This window comes from Amblyomma maculatum, chromosome 6 (assembly GCF_055883805.1).
Source record: "Amblyomma maculatum isolate TAMU_Amacu chromosome 6, ASM5588380v1, whole genome shotgun sequence".
Lineage (NCBI taxonomy): Eukaryota > Metazoa > Arthropoda > Arachnida > Ixodida > Ixodidae > Amblyomma > Amblyomma maculatum.
Genome location: NC_139349.1, coordinates 83,856,095 through 83,871,378, shown reverse-complemented (window position 1 = coordinate 83,871,378; position 15,284 = coordinate 83,856,095). Strand labels below are relative to the sequence as shown.

Sequence of the window (15,284 nt, the reverse complement as noted above, 5' to 3'; positions counted from 1 at the left end):
TACGCGATAGCATATCAGGCTAGTTCGGCCAAAAAGCCTACACTAGCTTTAGAACGAGTCGAAAGCGCGTCGAAAAAAAAAACTATGCAAGTGATTTCTTATCAACATTACCTTAGGTGATACCATTTCATTTCCCATTTAGCATCCAGGGGGGGGGGGGGGGGGGCTGGGACAGGTAAGTCACCTGATGGGGCTGGGACAGGTAAGTCACCGCCGCTTGCGGCGGGGGCTAGCCTGCCACTAACCTGCCGTCGAATATTTAGCTGCCCCCCGCCGGGGTGGCGCAGTGGTTACGGCGCTCGCCTGCTGTTCCCAAGGACGCGGGATCAAATCCCGGCCTCGGCGGCCGCTTTTCGCTGCCGGCGAAAAGCAAGGCGCCCGTGTGCTGTGCGATGTCAGCGCACGTTAAAGAACCCCAGGTGGTCGAAATTTCCGGAGTCCTGCCCCACGGCGTCTCTCATAGCCTGAGTAGCTTTGGGACGTTAAACCCCACAAACCGAAACCAAAACAGAACCGAAGTTTTAGCTGTTGTAGGCCGTCATTGCACCCACCACCGCTTCGGTGGTGGACGACGGCCGTTATTGCGGCGCGCGTCTGTCTCTCCCTCTTCCTCATCTTTCTTCTCTATTTTCTCTTCTGTCTGTACGAGCCCCCGCCGGGTGGTGCAGTGGTAAGACGCCCGACTACTGTGCCGGAGTATCCGGGTTCGAACCCGACCTCGGCGGCTGCGTTTCGATGGAGGCGAAAGGAAGAGGCGTCCGTGTGCTGTGCGATGTCAGCGCACGTTAGATATCCCCAGGTGGTCGAAATTACTCCGTAGCCTTCAACTACGACTTCTCTTTCCCCTTTCACTCTCATCTTCCTCCTTCCCTTACGGCCGGTTGAGGTGTCCAGAGAAAGCAAGTGAGACAGTTACCGCGCCTTTCCCTTCCTATAAAAAAAAAAAAGCGGCGGAGGTGGCTCAGCTACAGATCCAATAGTAGGCCCGTGCATTTTCTTTTCCTTCTTCCTACAGCCACAACAACAGCAATTTAGCATCCATGTGCTACTAAAGGTGGACCCTATTTAGCGACAGCGATTCGAATAAACATCTGTGCGCACATCTATTTGTATGCCGTTAATTTAGGTACAGTGTCCATCGTTGAAATGATAAAGATACTGCGCCTTCCTTTCCCCAAAAACTAGAAAGATTCAACGCTGCTGAACCGAACATTTAGCTATAGCTCTGTTAATATAAGACACAATGCTGGTTTTCATGTTTATTTTATTTCACACTGTAACGACTACGAATACAGACTTACTTTGGTGTGAAAGTGCCGCGGTTTCTACGTTCGTTAATAAAATGCAAATTGGTCTAGAGGAAAGGCAAGGTGCAGTATCTGTCACAGTTCTGGGCGGACACCTGACCACTCCGTAAGGCTCTTAAGAGAGGAAGGTTGGTTGCGACAGTAGGAAGAATGAAAAGAAAATGCACGGGCCTGCTACTAGGCTCTCCTGCTGAGCCACCTCCGCTGCCTCGTGCGGACAGAGGAGTACATAAAGAAGAAAGATAAAGAAGAGGGAGAGAAAGACGCGCGTCGCAAGGCCGTCGTCTACCACCGAAGCGGTGGGGGTGCAATGACGACCTTGACTAGATAAAAATTAGGTGGCAGGCTAGCCCCCGCCGCAAGTGGTGTTGACCTTCCCGAGGCGCCCTTCACTACATATCGGTAGCGGGGTTCACTTCCACCTTCTTCCCTTTCCTTATTGTGCAGTTCAGGTGTCTACCGACCGACAAATGTGAGGTATTGCGCCTTTCCTTTGTGAAGCGAAAGCTGCCCTAGCCTAGTCGAGCTAGCTTCGCCGTGTGCGCGCCGCATGGCCTTGAGTTCTGGTGAAGCGCTGATGATAGTGTTAGCTAGTCCTTTTGTAACGGGCGCGAGGAGCCGAAGGCGCGCTGCTTCAGTGCTGCGTCGCTTCTTCTGTATCGCACACCTCCTGCTGCTTCTTCATAGACCTGGCAAACTTAATTTGTACCCCAACACATGTCTCCACAAATATACAATACTGGCTGACACAATGACTGACACAATGGCAGAACCCTCCAGTTCCCTGCCTATCTGTTCCGTTCACCACTCCCGCTGTCCGTCAGGCTCGCCTTCTGATCTCCCCCTTCATAATGCCCTTGACGCCTTGTGTCGAGTAGGCCTGGCTGTGGTGTCCTTGCGGTTCGCAGCCAGCCATGAAGGAGTCGCATGCTGAAACCAGTGATACTGCTATGTTGCTTTGACGTTACAAAATAACCATGCAGGAGTTCACAGCAAACCGTGTCTGACCATGCTTTATCCAGCTTCCACTCTGTAAAATATGTTATCTATATCAGTCTAACCTGGCTTATCAACCCAACATAAGCAATCACAACGCTTGCGCTTGCATAACTAGGCTTACCTGAACTAAGCAGAAGCAATTTTTTTTTACCAACTTAGAATTTACCAAATACGTATGACATTTTGTCAAAGCCTGTGGCAAACTCTTGAGGCCAAAAATCGCGGTATGAATAGGCGGCGTTAAAGACGCCACTGCAGCTACTCTTGAGGCGAATCTTAAGCGTCCTCCTATTTTTTTAACATATGCGTACGACTTGGTTAAGTAGGATCTTTATATCTACGGCGTGTGGCCTTAATGTTTCGGCTTGCGACTGAATGCCAATTAGTACGGATGAGATTATCAAGATGAGATTACTAATGAGTAAAAAGGCGCCCGATGGTGGAGGGTGAGTGTGCGAACGAGGACGAGGAAGTAAAGCAGCTGACGAAACTCATAGATGCTGTGACGTCATATCCTTCAATGCGGAGCTTATTTTTTTTATTTTTTGTTTTCCTGCGAAGCACCAACAACCATTGGCAGCTATTCAAAACTCTGAACTGCGAGTGTGGCGACAGATGCAGTTGAAGCGAAACTAAGAGCCTCGTTTAGATCTGTCATTCACTTATATTAAATTTTAACCTTAAAACCACCATTGGTTTTAAAACGTAGCCTTGGTTTAGGGGCTAATCAAGAAACAAAATAACAAGTAGTACTTCGCTAAACGAGCTTTACTAGATCTTGCGAATGCCCGTTAATGTTATTACCGAATAGCTTCCCATTTAGTTTTTTTTTTTTTTTTTTGCTTAAAATTTAGGACATCGCGTCCTAGATCATGGCGAATGATGACCAATAAAAAACTGCCTGGCTTAACTTTTTTTTTGTATGTGACGTTGCCTAGACCTTTCAATTTTACTAAGCCGTCGTTACACCTTTTCTTTTCTATTTTTCCTCATAATATTGGCCCCGAAGCACACTAAACTGACTGTGATTTCAGAACGAACTTTTGGATTATCCTTTTTTGTATATTTTGAAGGCTGTTCTCAGAAAAGGACGCAAAGGGGACAAAACGAACCGGCGGCTTTATCGGGACGTTTTGGCCGCGACGACTCTTTGTGACCCGAGCCTCTTATCGGGCTTCGTGCTTCGTCAGCCGAGGTAAACGGTAAAGGGATTGCTTCGGCGATGCAACGCTCCGAGATCCAGACCGGTGCGATCTGCGAACGCCGCGGGTGTATCGCGACGGATGGAAGCGCGTCCGCTAGAATGTGCACGGCGCAGGAAAGCGAGCAATGACTGTGATGCAGTTTCTCGCAGCAAGGTATGATCTGTTTGCGCCTTCTTTCTTACTCAGTGACCCAAGGAATCGTTCTGCTCTGATGAATTACGTGTAGTAGTCTCTCCGGTGCAGCTGCAGTCACAGAGTAAGTGCCGAGGATCCACGCTCTACTTCGCTGTGTGCATCACATCCCAAGGCCCGCGCTCCACCGTTTCAGTTAATCGGGCCTGTGTCAATATTAGATATCTGTATAGTTCACGGTTTAATTTCTTTTACGCTAGTATATATATGCCTGCAACGCAGGCGCAAATTCAGCAGGACCGTACTGTTACAGAAAACAAGGGACATTGTTGCACTGGACTACCTTGGGTACCCTCCTTAATTTGCATACCTGCACCATTTGCTTGGAGGCATAGAGCCAGTGGCAACTTTTTGTCAGAAAAGTACATTTTCTACATAAAGGCGCACGTGTAATTTTATTGGGACCGCCGTTATATTCAAATTGGCATGAACTACTACTACGCTTTGAGTTCCGTCATTGGTGAGTAGTGGTGCTTGGAAAAACAGTTTAGACACGTGACGGTGAGGTTGGCACGAAGTTGTTCCGTCGTCACTGGCAGGTCGCTCGTGAACTTAACTTTGACCTGGTGTTCGGTCATGATGAAGCCGTTGTCTGAGAAGTGACCCCTGACTTTTCCGGCCGAAAGCCACACAAACAGCGCGATGCCGTTTGTTGTAAGGCCGACAACGTGGACGTTAGTCTTGTCTGCCCCAAAATCTGGTGTGGTTCCCTCGAAATTTCCCCGCAGTGGAGTGTGGCTGATATTTGTGAGGGATTCGGATGTGGATGTCTGGTCGGTGGACGCTGTCCCTTTGCCGTCTTTCATCTTCTGCCCGGGAGGAGTTCTATTACGTGTGGTCTCGTTGGCTATTGAGGAGGCATTTTTCATTGCTTTGTCATCAGATGCATTGGCGTGACGCACGTTGTACCCTAGAGGCGGGTCAGCGATGACGTCAGCAACCTGCGCATTAGTTGTGAAGATGACGTTGGTTATAATCATCATTACGTATCGCTTATATAAGAATTCTGCAGCGATGAACGAAGGCAGATTTGCTAGGTTGTTAAAACGCGATAGCGTTAAATGCTCTGTTAGCCAGAAAATCAGTCTGTCGGCGCCTTTGTCGGCGTCGGCATTGTGGCCGAAAAATCAGGAGCATGACGCGTGCCGAAGCTGCCAACTCGAGCCTCTCCTTTCATATCGGAGGGTGATATCAGAATCAGCCTGCCGAGATCCTTGCATTCACGTTACCCCCATTCCATGCAGGCAAGTTTATGCAACCCGGTTAAAGCGCGGCATTATATGTGGGATGGTAGCCTACACTAATGCGTCATACCCTCACAGGCGAAGCCTAAGTGTCCCCATAATTTTATTTTTCATAAATGGCCATAAACATGTTCTTATAGAAGCAGCAAACACCCGCTCTGAAATGACATGTGCGAATTTTCGGCTCTAATAACTATACATTGTTAAATAGCTCTGCTCTCAGAATGAAGTCCTGCTACGTGTTTGTATAGGAAGTTAGAAATTTCGATTTCAATTTAGAGCATGTATTTGCACATTGAGCATTTTCGTGCTGACACTGATCACAAACCATGACCGATTTTCCTCTCAGCTGCCGCTGCGCCAAAAAAAAAATAAAAAAGAGAAGCAAGTTGACTGTGAGTGCGACTGTCGACCGGTCAGCACGAGTGTGTATAGACTATACAGAGCTGGACACGCACAAAATCGATTGAGCGCACACACTGGTAGGCAGGCGCTCGTTGAGAATGTCCAGTGGTTATCATTGAGTTTTTATTGAAACAGAAGGTGCAATTTTGTACACGTTCGCCGGCGATCCCTGGGCCCGTATTCTGGAGTTTGCGTCGTTATCGAAATGTCGCTATCTCACGTGAATTCGAGTCACGTGATTGATGGAAACGCCGGAACGTGATGTTGCCACCTCTTCCGGTTCTGTAGTGGCAACACCCTGTTCCGGCGTTTCGACCAATCAGATGACTCGAGGTCACGTGAGATAGCGACACTTCGATAACGACGCAAACTCGGAGAACGGGTCCTGGTAAGCTACAATGATGAATGGAGCGGCAGAAGCTCGCGTGCTGCTTTTCCTAAGCCTTCGCGTTTGGGGTTCACAAATACTTTGATAGCATATCAAAATTGCATGATTTTTGATAGTGTGCATCAGTGATACAATGCTGTTAAAATTAATACTCTCAATAATAAAATTTAATTCCGACTCGTGTTACTGGTGTGCCATGATGATCGTTCCATTGCATTGTCTCTCAGCCAGCTTCTTTTCAAACTTATCTTTTCAGTGCGTCGGACGCTTTCACATGGCGGAGGCTCTACGATTCCATTAGACGCGGGACATGTGATGCGTCGTCCGATTTTTTTTTAGTCAACCATCTGTTCATCGAGGTCATCGTCTCTTCACGAAGATTGAAAAACCGGTCAGTTAAGCTGTGTCATTTCATTCCTACTAATGCAAGGAGAACTCTCTTGAAAATAAAGGCCGATGGGACGGTGAGGGACGGAAAGCAGACAATACAGGACACACCGGGAATCACCTGCTGCAATGCTTCAAAATATGCGGAAAGATATCCGACACCTTGAAATTAAAAATCATTATTTTATGCCTTTGCGTGTAAAAAATATTTCCTACACGGAGTAGTGCGCTACAGCTGAGCCGAGGTTGGAGCTCTCAAAACCTGCTGACACGTCAACGCTGCCCACTGGCAACAAATCCTCGCAGCCTTGGCCGCCGGTACAGACCAGCCTTCGTGCGGTATTGATCTAGAGCAAGGCTACTGCTCTGACACGTGATCTGCATTCCGCTCAAAGCTAAAGCAGCCCGGAAGATTGGTTTGTAAATACTGCGAATAGAATCCACCGCAACGAGCTGTAGAAAAGAAATATAAACAATTCGCTGCAGTGATGTTTATCAATTTAGAGTTGCTACAGTCAGGCGGGATGTGCAAGTAGGTCAGCGTGGGAATAAAAAAAAAAACTTTGTTGACGGTAAATACTGAGCGAAATGAGGTGACGCCCTGGACGGGTTGTCTCTTTCTGCTTCGCGGTGGGTTACGCTGGGCTTGCCTGCGATCAACGACTCGGTCAGGGTCGAAATCATTTAGCGATAAGGAAATGTTCACCGCGGCGTGAAAAAAATTTGCCTTCAAAGTTTCCGTGCTCAAATCTATTGTACATACCTCATGTCATAGCGAACTTGAGCCAAGTACTAACAAATCAAATATTTTGGAAAGGCGAGGCAAACCAGTTGCATACAACTGCTAGCCATCTCGCGCGCCACAAGCATTTTTTTTTTCATTTGCAAATAGTTAGAAACGTAATTTTCTGAAATTATAAAAATATGCACTAAAGACAATAAATTGGATTGGCAAAGTTGGAGAGCGCTTAAAGAAATCGCTTCTCGTCAGCATCTACATTCAGACTACTTGATGGTGCACCGTGTACATGCAGATATTCCACACCGTGTGCATCAAGTAAATTTCTCGAAAGCATAAATTTGAATAAAAGACGATTAAGCAGAAGAAATGCCTTAATGAACCTGTTTGTTACACGTGCAGTAATCTAGTCTTCTGCTGCATTTTACGTTTCGCGCTGTTTTTGAGCTCATTAACAACATTGCAGCAATAATCATGGCACTTACACATGGCACCGCCATCAAAAAGGGCTGCAATGGCGTCATGTAAAGAAAGTTAGCATTCATTATCATTATCTCGGTGTGTGTGTGTGTGTGTGTGTGTGTGTGTGTGTGTGTGTGTGTGTGTGTGTGTGTGTGTGTGTGTGTGTGTGTGTGTGTGTGTGTGTGTGTGTGTGTGTGTGTGTGTGTGTGTGTGTGTGTGTGTGTGTGTGTGTGTGTGTGTGTGTGTGTGTGTGTGTGTGTGTGTGTGTGTGTGTGTGTGTGTGTGTGTGTGTGTGTGTGTGTGTGTGTGTGTGTGTGTGTGTGTGTGTGTGTGTGTGTGTGTGTGTGTGCGTGTGTGCGTGCGTGTGTGTGTGTGTGTGTGTGTGTGCGTGCGTGCGTGCGTGCGTGCGTGCGTGCGTGTTTAACGATTCCTCAGTTTACGTGTTAGTTGAGCATGAATTGTGACTAAGAAAATCAAACCAACTCCTTCACTTTTATGTTACTATACGAATACATAAAAGCCACAAAGGTGCAGGTTCCCCTGCAGTGTCTCAAGGATTCATCTTCATTTAATACTTTCGCGGTGCTTCTTATGCACTGTTTTCTAAACACTCTTTCTGGAAAACAGTTTGCTTAGTACTTTCTGAGCAAGCCTTAGGCACGCACCGATAAAGCAGGTTACGCCTACTTTAAAAATAAAAGGCTTTCAAACAGGAGTTCCCTCAGCCTCCAAAGTAGCAGTATGATTATGGCTTCATCTGAGTTGGAACCTACCGATGCTAGAGACAACCTATTACCATGATTATGCAATGTAAATAGCCATAACTCGGCATCAAATTCTGCTAATACGCTCTCGCGTGGTCATGTGAACGTTAAAAAAAAAAAAAAAACAAGCATCTACGAAAGAGCGCCTTTCTCAACAGCGAGGATTAGTATAAGAAACAAATACTTTGTGCTTGTGTTTGTTACCGTAAGCATGCTTACGGTAGCATGCTTAAGCATACCTACACTGGTTTTAATAACTGTCGCTTGACTTTTTGAAGGGAAATTGTCAAACCTTATGTTCATTCAACGCGACTTGATCATCTGCTCATCTGTTTATAATAACGACCAGACACGCGCTTACAGTGATCGTTGTAGCCTAACACTTACAAGAACACGGAACGAGAGGAGATAAACACAGTACTAACTTCCAACAAATTTATTACTTATTGGATGTTCCAATGGACAAAAACAAGGATAAGTGCACGTGCGAAATAATTGATGCAGAAAAGATTGAATGATTAGGATGTGTCTGCGTTGGTACCCCTTCTCTTAATCTATCCCAAAAAGAAATTACGTACATTCGGGCTCGATGATATCACGTTTGTCTAGTTATATGAGGGCAGTACAGGATGTGTATATACACTCTAAACATGAATAAGCATGTAAGGGAGTAACAAGCTCGTCCTCTAGCGCACTACCTATTAAAGTCAGAATATCCGAGTTTGTAGTAATTACGAAGATTTTAAATGAGGTTGCCGTGTCCTCTATTGGCTGAAGTCCAGACTTCAGGTTCAGTGGTTAAAAGCCTCATTTCGTTGCTAACTGCATCAAGTAACTATTATTTGAGAAGGGAATATGCTTCTGTTGCCAAAGTATAGCATTCCATATATTTAGTGGGGAAACCTACCTGAGGGCTTGAACAGAGTACCGTGCCCCTACAAGAGAGTGTGCTAGAGTGCTATACTCCCTTTTTATTCTCTGATAGGCTTATTCGTGTACAGAGTGTACTACATGCGTTTCTTCACAATGAAGGTATCGGAAGTTAGCGCTGTTTGTGACTCCGTTCGTTCTATGTCCTTGTGTGTTGCGCTATAACGACGGCTATAAGTTAGAACCAAGAAGCCCAAGTATCCACCTTAGTGCAGACACGCGCTACTCTCAAGCGCTCCCGAGACTTCGCGAGAATAGCCGCCTCTTGTCGACTAATTACTGCGTTGAGTTAAACGCGGCAGCAGTGCACGGGTGTTTCTGTTTCGACGACTCTACAGTGTGACTGATATCATTGCTATCGACTGTCATTCTGTCGAACGAGCAGTTTGATTTAGTACCTTTCCTGCTCGTCGCAACCACTTTGCTGGCAGCATTCCTAATGAGTCGTTGCAACAAGTGAAAAATTTCACTTGCGTTTCTAAATTGCAGCACTGTAATGTCTAGTAGGTTTTTCACAGATTATTGTATTACCTCAGTCAATTCTTAGGTTCATGTGATGCTGTTCATAATACCGTCAAGTTTTGAAAGGCTTTGAAAAAGGCTTTAAAAGCGGCATTGAAAACGGCTTTGAAAACGGCTTTGAAAACGGCTTTGAAAACAGTCGTTTTCAGAGCGGTGAATCGAAATGTACCATATTATGCACTCCCTTTCAGTCTTATCACATAAAGCAGAAACTGTGTCGTCGTGAGTTTGCATATGCTTTCCAGTTAAGTGTGTAGCGAGCTGGGATGACTCGTGCCGAATGCGCACAGAAAGCAGAATTTTTGACACCGCGCCGAGAAAAAAATAATAAGGGGGGAAGGAGCGATATAAGCTGCCGAACTGTATACGGCACGCGTAGGATAGAAATCTTCAATTAAATGGCGGGCATATGATCGCCTATATTTCACAGTTATCTGTGAGACGAGAAAGATTAGAGGGTTTACATTCCATTTTCATGTTTTCATTGAAGGAGGTTCGAACACAGTTTTGAACACAAAATGTACTACAGCCGGAAAGCATATACTCGTCCTTTGTGCCCAGTGATTTGGACGTGAAGCGCACCGCATCTGTTGAATAGGCGTCCTAATAGGGCAAAAGCATTTGTATGTCACATTTGATTTTTACACTCACAGAAGGCTCTGGTGAGCCTCTTGTTATTCGAACCTGTTTCATATTGAAGGTAATGCTTCAACTGTCGGTTTGTTATAGACCCCTGGAGGTAAAAAGGCAGGAGCTTTTTTTTTTAATTAAAATATGCGCTTAAAAATACAGTTTCAGTAGTTTCTTGGCTTCATTTTTGCTTTAGTTTATCTCGCGATATACAACCCAAAAATAGAGGGAAATTAAGACAGCCTTGCCCTTAAAGAGTTGCCAACACGATATGTTGCCTGAAAGCTAAGTCTATTATCTTAGAAACCTCGTCAACAAACAGAAAGGAAGCGTGATTGCTAAATGCCGTATTGAGTGGTTCAGGCTGTTCAAATTATCTTTACTCCTTCGACATGGAGGCGCTTCTATGAATATACGATATTATATTGAGCTTCCCGAGAACCCTTGCTTCTGAATGTATTCACTGAACCTTGCTTTATGAAAACAGGCAAGCCTTGTGGTAGACTGATGTTTTTATATTTATATTTGTGGCTGGGGTTGGAACCCTAAATCTCAGCCTCCTTCTTTACTGAGGCATTCAAGGCGGAGCACAGACGTGAACATAAGAGAACACATTCCAATTAGTTCTAGTTAACTTACAGATAATAGCTATATACAAGGCACGAGACGCGTGTAAGCATTCTTAGCAAATTTTAGACACGAAGAGCAAAATGTATTAAGCAAGGGAACACACTCATCAAACACACCACATAAACGGTATAATGGCGTGTTGCATTCGGGCAACGCAGAAAAAAAAAAAAAAAGCGAATTGGAGACAAGTAAAACTTCAAAACCACATCACATTAGGTTTTAGGCTTAACAACACCGTTACTACTGAGCCAAGGCGAAGCGTTCAGTAACAACGGTCAGCTCGACCAAAGATCCTGTCGAATAATACATACACTTTTCATTCCAAGTGGGGTTAGAGGCCTCACTTACCTGCAGAGTGACTGATACGATATCTTTCGCGAAGCGAGGCACCTGCAGGAGCAGGAAGTTGTTGGACAGCGTCTCGTTGTGGGCCCCGTTGCGGAGGTTGAAAGTGAAAAAGCTGCTGTTGCGTTTGCAAGATGCCAACGCCAGGAGCTTGGAAATGTTGGTCACGTAGACAGGTTGGGCGTAGCTAGCAACCTGAGCAAGGAGAGCAGTTGAGGCGACTTACGAAGCGCCGATTAAAAACAGCCCATTAACGCCAAGAAATGCTTGCGTGTTTAACGACGCCGCAAGCGGCAAGGACGCAAAGCTGTTTAGAGGAATCCCCAGCGCCAGCAGCGGCTCGTAATTAAGGTAGGGGATAGTTGCGTAGTAATACATGTCGGGAAATGGAGCGAACATTGATGTCTCTATATTAAGGTAAAGGGGGCGGCGAAATTAACGAAAAGTACCGTTAATTTTTATCGCCTACGCTTTCTTCGGTGCTTACTTGGTATTTGCTTTTAGATTTGCATGATCATGGCTAAAGTCATGGTGAACATTTTCACAAACCTTAAATCCACAAATTACCTTCTTGAACCTGTCATTCGACGAAAACGAAATCGATTCTATGCAAAAATATGGAGAACTAGCAGGAACTATTTTAGCCGTTCTGTTAATTTTTATCGTATTGATGTGTACATAACTAAAATAAGAGATAACATCACTAAGTATTAGGTGAATACGTACACTCTAGTCTAGTGCTCGAGTCGACTGGTACAGTAATCTATAGGTTCATCGCTTGGTGATTGATGGATTGCTGTGCGTCGACCCCTTGACCATAGCTGCGCTCAACTAACCATTAATCTGCTTTTCACGTGTTATCCGCCAATTGGTCGCGTGTCCTCCACATCTTGTCCGCGCGCTGGTAGTTAAGACGGACACACTCATAACGCGCACGAACGTCCAAAAGACTAGCCGCAGTCTTCAAGGGCTGGGATAAAGAAGGAATTGACATGAAGAGCAGTACATAGAGGAAAAACTCACATTAGGTTACGATTCACAGCATATATGATCGATTTTATTATAGACCCTTATCGCTCATTTTATGCATTATAATACACCTGAACAAGATAGGTACAAAGCTTGCTTCGCCTCAGCGCAATTATAGAAAAAAATATAAGGTTACTCTACTTTATTCCCGATGTTGTACTGACAGTGCTCTAAATCAGATGCGGAAAGGATGTCCTGTTGCGCAAAGAGGGACATTTAAATCAATGCCAGAAAACTACAAAAGCGCAAAAGTTGTTTGCGTGACCAATACCTAGGGATAGATTTTATCGAACTGTACGATGATATTGAACGTGCTTAAGCTGAATAAAATTTTAACTCCGTAGGAGTTCGGTTTCTGTTGTTTGTTGCCTACTCTACATAAAGCATTGTCACTATGAATAAAGCTAATTAACACAGTAAGAGAAGCTTGAGATCGAATCCAGCCATTATCATTAAATTGCCAAAAAAGGAATCACTGAGAAAGAATAAATCGGAGGTGCGTTCTCCTATCAAATGCAGCTCTAGCAGTGAAACATATACGCCTGTTGAAAAGTGCGGCAGAGCCCCGCCGCGATGGCTCAGTGATTACTGCGCTCGACTGAAGAACCCAACGAAGGCATCTGTGTACTGTGCAATGTCGGGGCGCGTTAAGAAAAAAAAAAACTCAGGTGGTCGAAAGTTCTGGCACCCTCTCCTAAGCAGTCCATCGTAGCTTAAAGCAATACAAATAAAAATCAAACGAAGAGAAAATGCGACAGAGACTGAGTCAGAAGGCCTTGTAAAAAGCTAGAGCTATGCTTTGTAAGCGTGCACCGACTTGCGCAACTGCATGACATGTGACGCGTGCGTATGAAGCAAGGTTTCCCCAGGAACAAAAACCCAGTAAAAAGCACGCAGTGCAATGCGGAACATCACGTGGTGGTTTCGAGAGAGACCCCGCTGAGCACGCTCGCATGAAGTCTGAGCAAAATTTTCCTCGCACTTTAATAAATTACATAAAAAGGAGGAAACGCAATAGACAACATACATTGCAGGTGGAAAAAAAATTTTCATTCAGTGAAACGTGCTACCGCCAGAGATGTTGCTCGTGTTTTGCAACATAATGGAGTTACAGGCGTCTGTGCTGCTACGCTCTGCCCTATTACGCCAAAGCGAAAAACGTGCGGGGTTGACATAAATGCGCAGTCTACAGCCGCCCTTACATCCAGCTATAATAGCCTGCTTGTTTGTTTGTGTTTTGGTTTTACATTTTTTTCAACAACGAGCTGCTTCGTCCCTTCTCTCGCGTGTGCCGGGACCAGTTTCCCAACTTTTCTGCTCTTGCACTCATGAGGACGATCATTTTAGTTCAGTTCTCATTTTTGCTTTTTTTTTTTTTGAAAATTTTCGTTGAGAGTCGAAAAAAATCTGGAACTTCTTTGGCATGGCAACTATGTTTTTTTCTTGGTGCGCCACTTTCCTTCCAGTTCTGTCAGCCTAATAAAGTTGACTTTTTTTTTTTTTTCATTTAGAGGTCGGAGTGTCTGGACAAGCTTCTGTTTATGTTCGCAGTTAAGAAAAAGGTACTTTTGCTCGAGAAAACTTTAAAGGTGTGATTAGCGTAGATTCAATTTGATTTCAGTGAAAAAATCGTGGAAAAGAGTTTCTAACCACGCATTATGCAAGAAACACATGTCACGCAAGCGTTTTGCGGCTTTGTCTTTAGATTAGTAAGTGGGCAGTAAAGATCAAAAAAGCTAAGTGTTGCAACCAAGAAAATTACGAGCAGGGTAGTGAAGAAGGCCTACGACCTACGAGCATAAAGGGCCACGAAGAATTCCGTAGGGTTACATAACACTGAGTGCTGCGCTTGTGCAAGAAGAAATATATATAGTACGCGAGCACATGACGTACTTGTCAGCTTAAAAAATTATACAGTGAAGTATAAGCTTCTTTAAAACAAACGTTTTTATTGGACTCGACGTTTCGACCGGGGTACCGATCCTTTTCCCCGGTCGAAGCGTCGAGTCCAATTAAAACATTTCTTTTAATGAAGCGCGCACTTCGCTGTATAATCTATAATCTATCTCTCTGTCTCTCTCTCTCTCCCTATATATATATATATATATATACAGACGTTTTTGTGTGAGACGTTAGCAGTCCGAATAACGAATGGGAGAGGCGGTGATAATCTTATTACCTGATCAATGTTTGATATCTTTGTTTATAGCACACATGACGCAGCTAGTCTCTAACATCCTGTTTCCATTTTTTTTTTACTTCGAAAATGTTAGAAATAAGCGAATTTGTATTATACAGCAATGAAGCTTAGATTGTTACTATACTCTATCATTTCACAAACGAAGTGCATGTCTCCAATTAACACGCGCAGCACACAAATATTAATTCAGTATTGCCATATTTAAACGTAGAAAAATTGAAGAACCGCGTTGCTCATACTGCGTAATATTAGACGCTCATTGGGAAGGAGAGTAGTACCCTTCAGCGTGAGGCCTCCTTCCTCATATGTAAGCAACAAACCTACAGTTCGCTTTAGGACATCTACTATTCTACAAATTCTACGGACAGCTAGGGTTTCCAAAACAAACGATGAAAATTGTGGAAAGAAGCTGCGCATTTGGTACAAAGGATCGCGCAATATAAAAGAAAACATCGAGGTGTGTGTGTGTGTGTGGGGGGGGGGGGGGGGGGGGGTGGCGTGTGCGCGCAAGCACGCACTTATGAGGCGGAGTGAGCAATTTGCTTGTGCAGTTAACATAGAATTGTGACTAATTGTGACTTTTTTTTTTGTCAGTAGAACTGTAGAAACGACAAAAGGCAGAAGCTTCGGACCTTAAGCGAAAGAAGATGACAACTAGGACAAAGGATACTTTCAACTGCTCCCTTGTACTTGGTCAGAATATACATATCGCCATGAAAGTTGGGCAGGAGCCCTGACACGTGCGACAAGAACGCAATAAATGTGTGAAGGTGTACAACAAAGTCAACTGTCTAAGCAGATCTAAAAATGCACATGTGTTATATCTATGTTTCGATTACAATCCCGTGCTGTTGTTATATATACATGTTGCCTCAACGATGTCGTGTGCTGTCGTCTCTTTGCTCG

The 15,284-nt window shown here is 44.7% G+C and overlaps 1 long non-coding RNA gene across 2 annotated transcripts; it reads left to right on the top strand.

The window, feature by feature from the left end:
• The first annotated feature begins 3,545 nt into the window (after positions 1-3,545).
• LOC146186156 (uncharacterized) lies at positions 3,546-15,246 on the top strand. Of its 2 annotated transcripts, XR_014707842.1 has the most exons (3): positions 3,546-3,664; positions 5,997-6,131; positions 14,976-15,246. It is a non-coding gene; the product is annotated as an uncharacterized LOC146186156 (long non-coding RNA). The 2 variants fall into 2 exon arrangements; XR_014707843.1 differs by lacking the exon at positions 14,976-15,246 and having other exon boundaries at positions 3,564-3,767; positions 5,997-6,312.
• Positions 15,247-15,284: the final 38 nt, after the last annotated feature.